This window comes from Coturnix japonica, chromosome 3 (genome assembly GCF_001577835.2).
Source record: "Coturnix japonica isolate 7356 chromosome 3, Coturnix japonica 2.1, whole genome shotgun sequence".
NCBI classification, from domain to species: Eukaryota; Metazoa; Chordata; class Aves; order Galliformes; family Phasianidae; genus Coturnix; species Coturnix japonica.
This window is the reverse complement of record NC_029518.1, coordinates 16,811,182-16,821,177: the sequence shown is the minus strand read 5'-3', so window position 1 is coordinate 16,821,177 and position 9,996 is coordinate 16,811,182. Positions and strand designations below refer to the sequence as shown.

The 9,996-nt window shown below is 39.0% G+C and overlaps 1 long non-coding RNA gene across 1 annotated transcript; it reads left to right on the top strand.

Moving 5' to 3' along the window:
* Nucleotides 1–1,757: 1,757 nt before the first annotated feature.
* Nucleotides 1,758–4,482, top strand: LOC107311002. Its single transcript, XR_001553827.2, has 2 exons — nucleotides 1,758–1,873; nucleotides 2,920–4,482. It is a non-coding gene; the product is annotated as an uncharacterized LOC107311002 (long non-coding RNA).
* Nucleotides 4,483–9,996: the final 5,514 nt, after the last annotated feature.

The window sequence follows — 9,996 nt, the reverse complement described above, 5'->3', positions numbered from 1 at the left end:
AGAGACTACTTCAAGGAAAGAGGGGAAAATTCCAATTTCTTTTTCATTTAAATCTTGACTTTAACATAGTTTTAAGTTAGGCAACTTTGAAAATGGTTCCTATTTGTCTAAATCATTTGAGCACTGCAAGACTGCATAGAATAATTCCTCAATGCCCTCAAGAATCTGGAACTCACTCAAGAAATGTGTGAGCACCAACTGTGATGGTAGGCTTTTATGTGAGGACTGGACTGAGATCACTGAGCACTGTGAGAAACACATACGATAGAAAAGGGATTGGTCACATATGACCAATTATTTTATTCAAACTATTTGTATGGCAGTGACACAAAAAAAAAAATAAATCAGATCTGGCTAAATCTCACATGTAAAGATTTACATAGCATTACTGGTCATCTGTACCCTACATCTCTATCTCCACTATAATTTACATTAAAGCACTTAGAGTCATTCAAATAAATTCAGAGGGATTAATGAAGCTATCCAATCTTGTTTCCCCTAAGGATGTGGCACAATGGACCCAAACTGCAACACAAAAATTCTAGCTTAATATAGGGAAGAATGTTTGAGTTGTGGTCAAGCACTGGAACAGATTAGACTGCCCACAGAGATACTGTCTCCTCCTTTCTTGGAGATGTTCAAAAACCAACTGGAAGAGGCTCCCAGCAGCTTGTTCCATTGTGCCTGCTCTGAGTTTGACTGCCCCAGCTCAGTACTAGGCACCACTATATCATTCCCCCTGACAGCTGTGTGAGGTCTGAAATGAAATGTGTATGTTCCTGTCATAGACAACACTTCAAAAACAAACAAACAAACAAACAAAAACCTGACACAAAAACCAGTGTTTCCACATCTCTTAGTATTTCATGCTCAAAATGTGCTTTGTACCTTCACTAATAGTGAACATCGTTACTTATTCTCCTCCAGTTTCTAGATGGCTAAGGGTTAAAGCCAAGTATTTCTCAGGAGCACAGTGCTCAGATTGTAGGGGCTTCCCTCTGTTTTTTGTCTCTGGGAACAGCCTTTCAGCCAGCCTGCAATCCTCTTGCTCTCCCTGCCTGGCATGGCGTTTGCCTCCTCTTCATCTGAGTACATTAGATACGGGGTGTGGGGGATTTACAGTGCTGCTGGCAGTACCAGACATAGAATAGCTTTGTAACCCTACCCCTGTTATCCAGCAGAGAAAATCTTTGATGGAGATCTTTATACACTAATGTACATGTAAGAACATAACCCCTCAATGCATGCCTTTCATTAACGTTAGTGATAGTTATGCATTTGCTGTGAGGAGAATAGTGAAGCCTGGATATGACGCGTGTATGTCTGTGTATGCAAGGCCAGATCCTTCAGTGCTATAAATCCACATAGCTTAAATAATGCTTCATCATGCCATGCTCACTTACATCAGCTAAGGAGAATCTGACCTATGGCATTATCAGAAGCATATACTTCTGAAGTAATGATATCTGTAGTTCATCAGAATTTATCTATAGTTTCTGCTATCTCAAAACTAAACCCAGTGGTCAAAAGTCAACATTCAAGGGCGTGCGTCCTTGAAGATTTATTTCTGAATGACAAAGCTGAGCTCTAAAGTCATGAGGTTTATCTGCATTGCATCTCAGTAACTAGAAATGTGCTGAGCTCTTTGGATATTTGGCTAAATGCATCAACCAGATGGCTCCCCAGTGGGCAGAGCTGTGAGAAACATTTTGAAAGATTTATACAACATCATGTTACATGACATCATTTTGCCTCATTCAACAGAGCCATAAAGGGGGTCCGAGCTTCACAGAAGCTACCAGAGGCTCGGAGGATGCACAGGAAATGAGTGCATAGGCTGTGTCTCCGGCAGCACAACAGAACTCGGCTGGACGTGAGTGGATGACAGAGAGAAGTCTTAATGAGCCTTTCTTATGGCAAGTCTCTCTATGTACCTTCCAATTTTCTTTTAGCGTACTTCAAATATAATCTGCTTAAGAAAAGTGGGAAAATGTCAGTTCCCAGTGTGCAACCTGTTAGTGAAGAGATAAAACATCAGGATTTCAGCAAAGATTTTTAAAAAATTATTTACAACACATTAAAGACTAAGCATAATGCTCTTTAGCTGAAACCTGTTTCTAAACATTCCTGCTAGAACCCAGCCTACAGTAGTTCTCTTAGAATTATATTCAGCAGTTGACTACTAAAGAAATGTTCTATTATTAACTAACATGTAATTAGTTCATTAAAAAATACCTCAGCTGAACGCTGTGTAACATAATACAGTCTACTACGAGAGTGAGGAGATTTCAGGCTCTGAACAAATGGAAGTGAAATTACAGTGCAAAGAAGTGGAAAGGAGACCGTGCCAGCTGGCAGAGTATGAAGTGTTTCAAATTACTGTATGTTTATGACCTCTGTGTTCTTAAACAAAATTAATTAGATTACGGTATTTGAGAATCTTGGAATGCAGTGGCCATATGCCAATCTTATCTGAACCACACATCTTAAGTTTAATTAAGATGTTTTAAATTTCTCCAGGTATTCCTTTTGTACACACATATATACACACATGTGTGTTTAAAGCAGTGCCTGTGGGAAGTGATAAACAACACTCAAAGATTCCCAAGGTGTGTTTAAGGTGGCAGCTTGCTTAATAGGACCTGGGGCTGACTCTATGAAGGGACTTGGATCCAGTTTCAATGCTCACCTGCTACTTTAAGCCCCAGTAAAAAAATCTGACCCTCAGGACCTTTTTCAGCTGTCTCCAAAGCGTAGAATGTTTATAGTTGTTGTAGGTGACTAAAATTTCAGTGTTCAAGATCTCCCTGTGCTTGAAGTTTTGTTTGTTAGTCCATCAAGTCTCTTTTCTCTATCGATGCTGATAATATGGCATCTCTCCTGCATTGAGTTGGTTAACCTTCACCTACTTTCTTGCAGGCTGTGAGAGCATCCACCATCAGATTCAGTACCATCAAAAAACCCACAAATAGAGGTGATGATGATCCTTATTGATGCTGCTCCGGAAGTCAGAGCATCCTCCACTTGGGCTGCAAGATGTTTGGGTCTCCTTCCTTCTCAGACTGAGGGAAATAGAATCCTCATCCCTTAATAATAAACATGCAAGGCTGGATGGGGCTCTGAGCAATCTGATCTAGTGTGTGATCTAGTAGCTGGTAACCCTGCCTGTGGCAGGGAAGTTGAAGCTAGATGATCTCTGAGGTCCCTTCCAACACAGATCTATGATTCTAGAATGACAGAAAGTGTCCTTAGAGGAAGGTATTTGGTGAAGATGGGACATCAGAGTCAGTGAGGCCAATCGACAAGGTCAGAGGATCTATTTCTTTAATATTCCTCATGAGCATAATTCTTCCATCCTTTATTTGACCCTGTTCACACTCTCCTGCCCCAAGGAAGGCAGACAATGCTTCAGGGCAAGGTGGGAAAGTTGTTGGCTGGAAGAGTCCTAGTAATGCATATTCCAACAGAAAAGGTGGGCTGAAATTTCATCAGGTTTACAATATATTCAGTGCTTATTCTAAACAGTAAGCCATGGTAGAGGTAGACTTTGAGCATGTTTTGAAAGAAAGAACAATCTCTTTGTTCCATCAGTTTTGAAAGAATTCAACCGGATAACTTTTACAAGACATTTAAGAACTTTGAATTCTCAAGAGAAACTTCTGGGGGGAAAAAATAATAATAATAGAAAAAAAAAAACCCACAACCCTAGATCTGAAGCGGGATTTAGGCTAAACTCACCCCATACTTTAGTTCCTATTCTGGGGCTATTGATTCCCCCCAGGTAATGCCCACCTGTATGCCTGGATTGATCCACTGCACCAGTGCCAAGCTGGAGCAACAGGCAATGTTCAGAGCTCTCAGGCTTTCTGCTTACAGTGACACAACTCAGCAGCTGGGTATCAATTTACAAGCTCAGTGCACTGATCAGATGCACAAATGCAGACAGAGATATACTTCTATGAATAGCCCCTTAACTTCCGTGCAGCCCTTGCTGGACTGGCACTTTAATGCAACACTATCTTCAGCTATTCTTAATTCTCAAATGGCAAAATGAAAGTATTAATAGATGTTGTACAAAGAGCCAGTAACAAAAATGTATGTCAGACATTGAGATTTCTCCTGTTCTCCCAGTTTCCTAATCCCTCTGTATCACTGAATGAGCAAATAAAGTGTAAAAATAAATGTTTGTGACTGTTCAGTAGCTGATATTTTGACTAAGAAAAATAGATCTGTTTGCTCACTATAACCTGTTCAATGAGGTGTCTACTCAGCAAACATGAAATGGACTGTTCATCTGTTGCAAATCCATATTAGTTATTGGATGCAATGGGCTACTAAGAAAAATTAATCATCTATAAACTTGATCATCTGCTCCTTGAAACAGCTGCTATTTCTCCCAGGATTTGATTACAACAAACTTTTGCTGCAAATTCCTCTTTAATTTATCCAACTGTGTTATATTAAAATAATTTATTGCCCTGACCTCTGGAATTTCTTTCACTTTTGTTGTTTTCAGTGAAATAGAGGTGACAGAATTAATCAGTGTCATTGTTCCTCCTAAATGTATTTTCAGTCTCTCCCTGCAAAACGTTACTGTCCTCTGATTGTAGCCTGCTAGCATATAAATACCAAATCAGTGTTAGATTTTAAAAAGGAACCCTAAAAGCAACCTCTGTTCTCTGATGTAAAACATTTACAGTACTTCTAAAAATCACAGAATGACTTATTTGCGGATAAACCCTAAAAGAAAATGGAAATAAAGTGGATATTTTGCAGTGATTTGAATACATGGTGAGAAAGGCATAGAGATCTTCACTCAGCATTCAAACTTTATGTTTTATTGCAACCCAGCTGAGTGCTGCTATCTGTCTTCTTGTGAGATCCTGTAGATACTGTCCTTGATTTTGAAGAAAAACTTTTCATTGGCTACTTTTTCTAGATTTTAGTTTCTTTGGCATCTTACCCATAGCAGGATGAAAAGCTAGCTGAGGAATGTAAAGTCAAGTCTTCAGCACATAAAGAACATACTTATCTCCCACTGTCTTCTTAGATCTTCCCTGTATTATATTGCCTAATCACTCCTGAACCACTGCTGGGTGCTTCCCAGGCTGTATCTCTGAGTCAGAGTAACGGGAAGAAAGCATTGTGTTGGATTGATACAACCCATTCAGCCCTGTACAAGTGCACTGCTTCACTAAAACATTATCGCTATTTCCTCCTCTTTGTTAGAGACCTTTCAACTGGTAAATCAGCAAACAAAATGACTCTGGAGCAAAAAAAGAATAAAAATGGCTCTGGCAGAATACTGTGCTGTTGACAGGTGATTTTTCTAAGAAAAGTACTTGCCTGGGGGTAATGGGCATAATTGGATACTGTTTTACTCCTGCTTAATACTAGGTTTTGCAGACTCAAACAAAGCCCTTTGCATCCAGCAAGCTATTATTTAAAATAGAAAACAATTATCTAGTGTTCTGGCTAATGTCTGGTAAAAAGTAATTTGATTAACCAAATATGAGAATGAGAGGAAGTGTTGGTGTTGGCTTGTCCCAGCATTTTCCAAACAGTAGAGCACAGTAGTTATGCAACAAATTTCCATGCTATGAAAGGAGTTTTTTCCCATATTGTAAAATGGACAATAGTTATATCATTGTGGTAAATGTATATGAGGGGGGTACTGGTTTCCAGTGCTTTCATTTCTTATGCTGACATCTGGACAGTTTCAGTGTTACCAGAATTAGTCCCACAAGCTTAACTTTTGTTTGTTCCTGAAGAAGTCAGGCCCTTGTTGCCATGGCTAGCAGTAGTCTGATTTGGAAAATTTATATGAAATATGTTCAAAGTCAATGCATTAACAAAAGCTGCGGGAAAAGGAATGTGCTCAGAATCCAAAAGGCACAAAAGCAAAGATTGGTCATAAGTGGATTATACAGAAGCAGAATCTCTGCTACAAATTTCAAAGCCATACACCCTTTCCATCTCACAGAAAAGGAAAGTAACTTCAGGATGACCCTTATTCTTACTTAAACTATAAAACCTCCAAGCTCAAAAGACTTACTAGTGAAAACCAGTACAATTACAGTAATTGTTTTGAATCTCTCTTATGCCTGATTCTGCTTCAGTCTCAAAGAAGACACAAACAGTTATCTGTTGGGTCAAGTAAAAGATTCTTTTTCCCTGCTGGTCTCACTTTTTTCTCTATCTCAGTTCCTAAACTGTCATTTACTCATTTACTTATCTGTGTTTATTCCTAAAGAATCTATGTTTTTCATTTTCTCCCTCAAACTGCAGATTCTTTCCTGTGTACTTGTATGGGAAATTGGTAATCACAGCCTGAACCTCTGATTAATCAGCTGAGGCAAGTGTCAGCTATGAGAGCACAGGTGAGAGTAATTTAGCTGTGCTCCCAGAAGGGGTGGAGCTTGACTCCACCTCCTCTAGACCTCATTTAAGGGTTGACCACCACTGAGGCAGCATCTCTTGGAGATTCTTTGACACTTTGGCTTTAAAGAGCTTGCAACTTAGATAGACAAAAGCATATTCTTTTGCAGATGTGGAAAAGAAGCTGGAAGAGATTAAGTCCCATTCTTGAAGCCATGCAGAAAGACTGAAGAGTAACCATGATTTGAATACGCTTCAGTGGCATGGGTATCTCTCCCTATCTAATATCAAGATTGCTCTTTTTCTAGTCATACAGTCAAGATTTAGAGTACGCTTGGAGTGAATCAAGCTCAGACCACTGTTAAGGCTTCTCCTCTCCCACCAGGAATAAATTATTTCTGTGCTCCCTTGAAGAGCAAACTGATTGCCTTGGGATGTACAAAATACACTTTTGTAGCAATTGCATCTCATAAAAATCCTCATGAGAGAGTCTACCCCTGAGCTCTGTCATAAGGACTTCATTCTCTCCCTTCGGTCCCAAACCCACTCAGACACTGAGCACAAGAGGCATTTATTAATACCAGACATTGTAGGTTTCCTATCATTTTATAAAGATGACATTCATGCTGACTGTTGGTTTAAGCTTTAAAAGAAGAGAACAATAGGATTACTTTTCCAAAGCAAATATAACTACTCAATATTGTGATTATAGTTTCCCTGCCTGAATCAATGAAAGGTCACAGTTTCCTCACTGCTTTAAGAGGTTACTAAGCCATGGAGAAAAAAAAAAACAAAACTGGACGTGTGTATATTTGCAGAGAACAATACAGAATTGTTGGTAGATACTCTCTGAGCACAGTGAACAGACACTGCACAGATGTTCTGTGGGCTTGTTTGGAATGGGCACAAGCAGTGTTTAAAAGCCACTAAATAATCTTAAACAGTTGCAGCTAAAAGATCTACACAAAGCTTGCCAGAGTTCCTAACTGTGAAGCAGCCCCTTCCAAGAGCTCTGTATCCTGGACGTAGTGCCTTTGCCATGGCAGAAAACTGACAGGGACTGCTGCTGGTATTGTCGAGTCACTCCTGGGGATCAGTCATCTGTGATTATAGGGCATGCTTAAGTATTCATTAATATTTGTGTTGGTTGTATTCATAAGGGCCCACACTGAGATCAGTGGCAGTGCACACGTGAAGAGATACCACCTACTCTAATGTTAACAAACAGAAATAGAATCAGAGCTTTCTCACAACCCTAGAATAAGCAGCCCCTTTTGCTGTGCTGTCCAAGACACGAGTCTTGGTTGAAGACCAGTCATCTTCTTTCCGATGCTTAGCTAGTTCCAGGAGGAAAGGAAGGCAAGGTCTTACACAGAGATATTACACTTGCACAGCTCTTGGAGACAAATGATAGAAACTCTGACAACAAAATATGAGAAGATAGGTTAATGTGTGTGTGTGTTATAAGAAGATATATCTTTGTATGAAATCAGAGAATTATGGAATGGCTTGGGTGGGAAGGGACCTTAAAGAATCATCTTGATCTGAGTTTCTATTGGATCCGTATCCCAGAGCAATATGAGGTTGAGCTGAGAGACCTTGTTGCAATGTGGCAGTACCAAATTCCTGCATGTTTCTGCAGGTCTCAGGCATGTATTTATAATTATGGCTGGGAAATGTCACAGTTCTTCTGTGCTATCATACGTGGCTGAGTATGAATGGGAACCTCAATTCCCTTGTGAGCTGATGCAGATTGGGAACCACTCTCACTGCAGCTGTGTTATCGTACAAACTTTCCCAGCATGTGAACAACAGATATTTCTTGATGTATCATCTTAGGCCTTCTGCAGAGGAGGCAAAGGCACCAGATCCTTGAAAGGAGCCGGAAGAACACTGAGCCAAAGCTTTAGTGCAAATTCACAGTGCTGTATGAAGTCATTACATAATACCCTGTTATTCCATATCCATGTTTGTTAAGAGTTGTCAGAATGTAGTGTGTGAAATAGGATTTTGCTTCTATTTCATATGAGGCATGGCTAAACAAGCAGGAAAAGAGGGCTAAGAACATATGGATGTGACATCTGGGTGGTCAAAGGGAAGCTGACTGTAAACTGGCCCTCCTACAGGAGCAGCTGTCTGAAGACAAGTCTAAGCCTTAGCACCACCCTTCAGTTGTTTCAAACAGCAAAGCACAACATAATAGGGTTTCAGACTTGCTTGCCTCCTGAGAATTATTGACAATTTAATGAGGTCATTATCCAAAAATTTATTGTATTTAAGCAGAAGGCTGATGAATCCCTTAATTATTATTGCATCTATTTATAGAGAAATAGTTTCAGTCTGGCTAAATGTGTCAAAGTGGTCACTATCTCTGCCTCCATTTTGATGCAGAAAGTTCTGACATTGTTCCCAAAGCTTTGGTGGGGCCATCAGGACAGCAATAGGGGATAATTTGGCAGATAAGTACGCATGTCTAGGAGACTGGAGACTGGGCTCTGGTCAAGGCTTATCACAGATTTCCTGTGGACATGGGTTAAATCACTTAATCTCTTAACTCTTTGCTTTCCTCTGTTTAAAGGGATGATAACAATCACCCATTTAGCAGAGGAATTGTGACACTAAAGTAATTACCATTTGTAAGGCCTGTCAACATTCATAAGTGTAATCACTACAGAAGCAAAATGTATTACAAGCATTATTTATTTTCTATGTAAATGTTACCACAGCCTACAAATACCCTCAGAGTCTGTCGATTAAGTAGCTATTCTCCTAAATATTCAAGTAAGAAAGAAACTATTCATATCTATATATTCGATATATATATTCAAACTTGCATTTGAAGGAGGCAAGTAATGAATGCACAGTTCTCACTAAAAAGTTAAAAATTGGATTTGAAATTCAGGCACATAATGATCACAGGGCACTGCTGGTAAACAAGTAGTACTGCAGTAACAAATGATTCAAGTGGAATATACTACGATAATATACAGTTTACTAATGGGAAAAATAAATATTAGAATAAATAGCCAACCCATATGTGCTCATGGATTTCCCAAGTTCTGATAGCAACTTATTACTGAGGTACTTAAGTCAAAATCTGAACACTTACCCACTGTTACTATTGCCTTCATGAAGTCATCTTTTAAAAATAAAGTACAAGCCTGGGACATATTAAAAACTTCATTGTAGTTTTATCTTCATCAAAATGAATAATTAAATTTTCATTTTTCATTACTTCATTGTCATGGCTTTTTTCAGGACTTTTTGGTTAACTTCTGTTGATAAATTTTTTAACATAATAAGGATCCAGTGTGTTTCAGAGAACTGTTCAAAATTAAGCACTCGCTTCCACAAATGTTTTGTGTGATGTTAAATTCTGATAGGAGAAATAGCATTTATGTGTATTTATATTACTTATGGTTGCAGAACTCTCAGAACTTCATAGATCAACTAATGCACTTAGACATCATAAACTGGAAAACATTAACATCTTCTACACATTTATATGAACATAAGAAGCTTGCTTTATTTCACAGACCTTAAATTTTCCTGCTTTATGACATCCAGGTACATCAATCTACTTATTATACAATGATAAAAACCACAGGGCTTGGAATG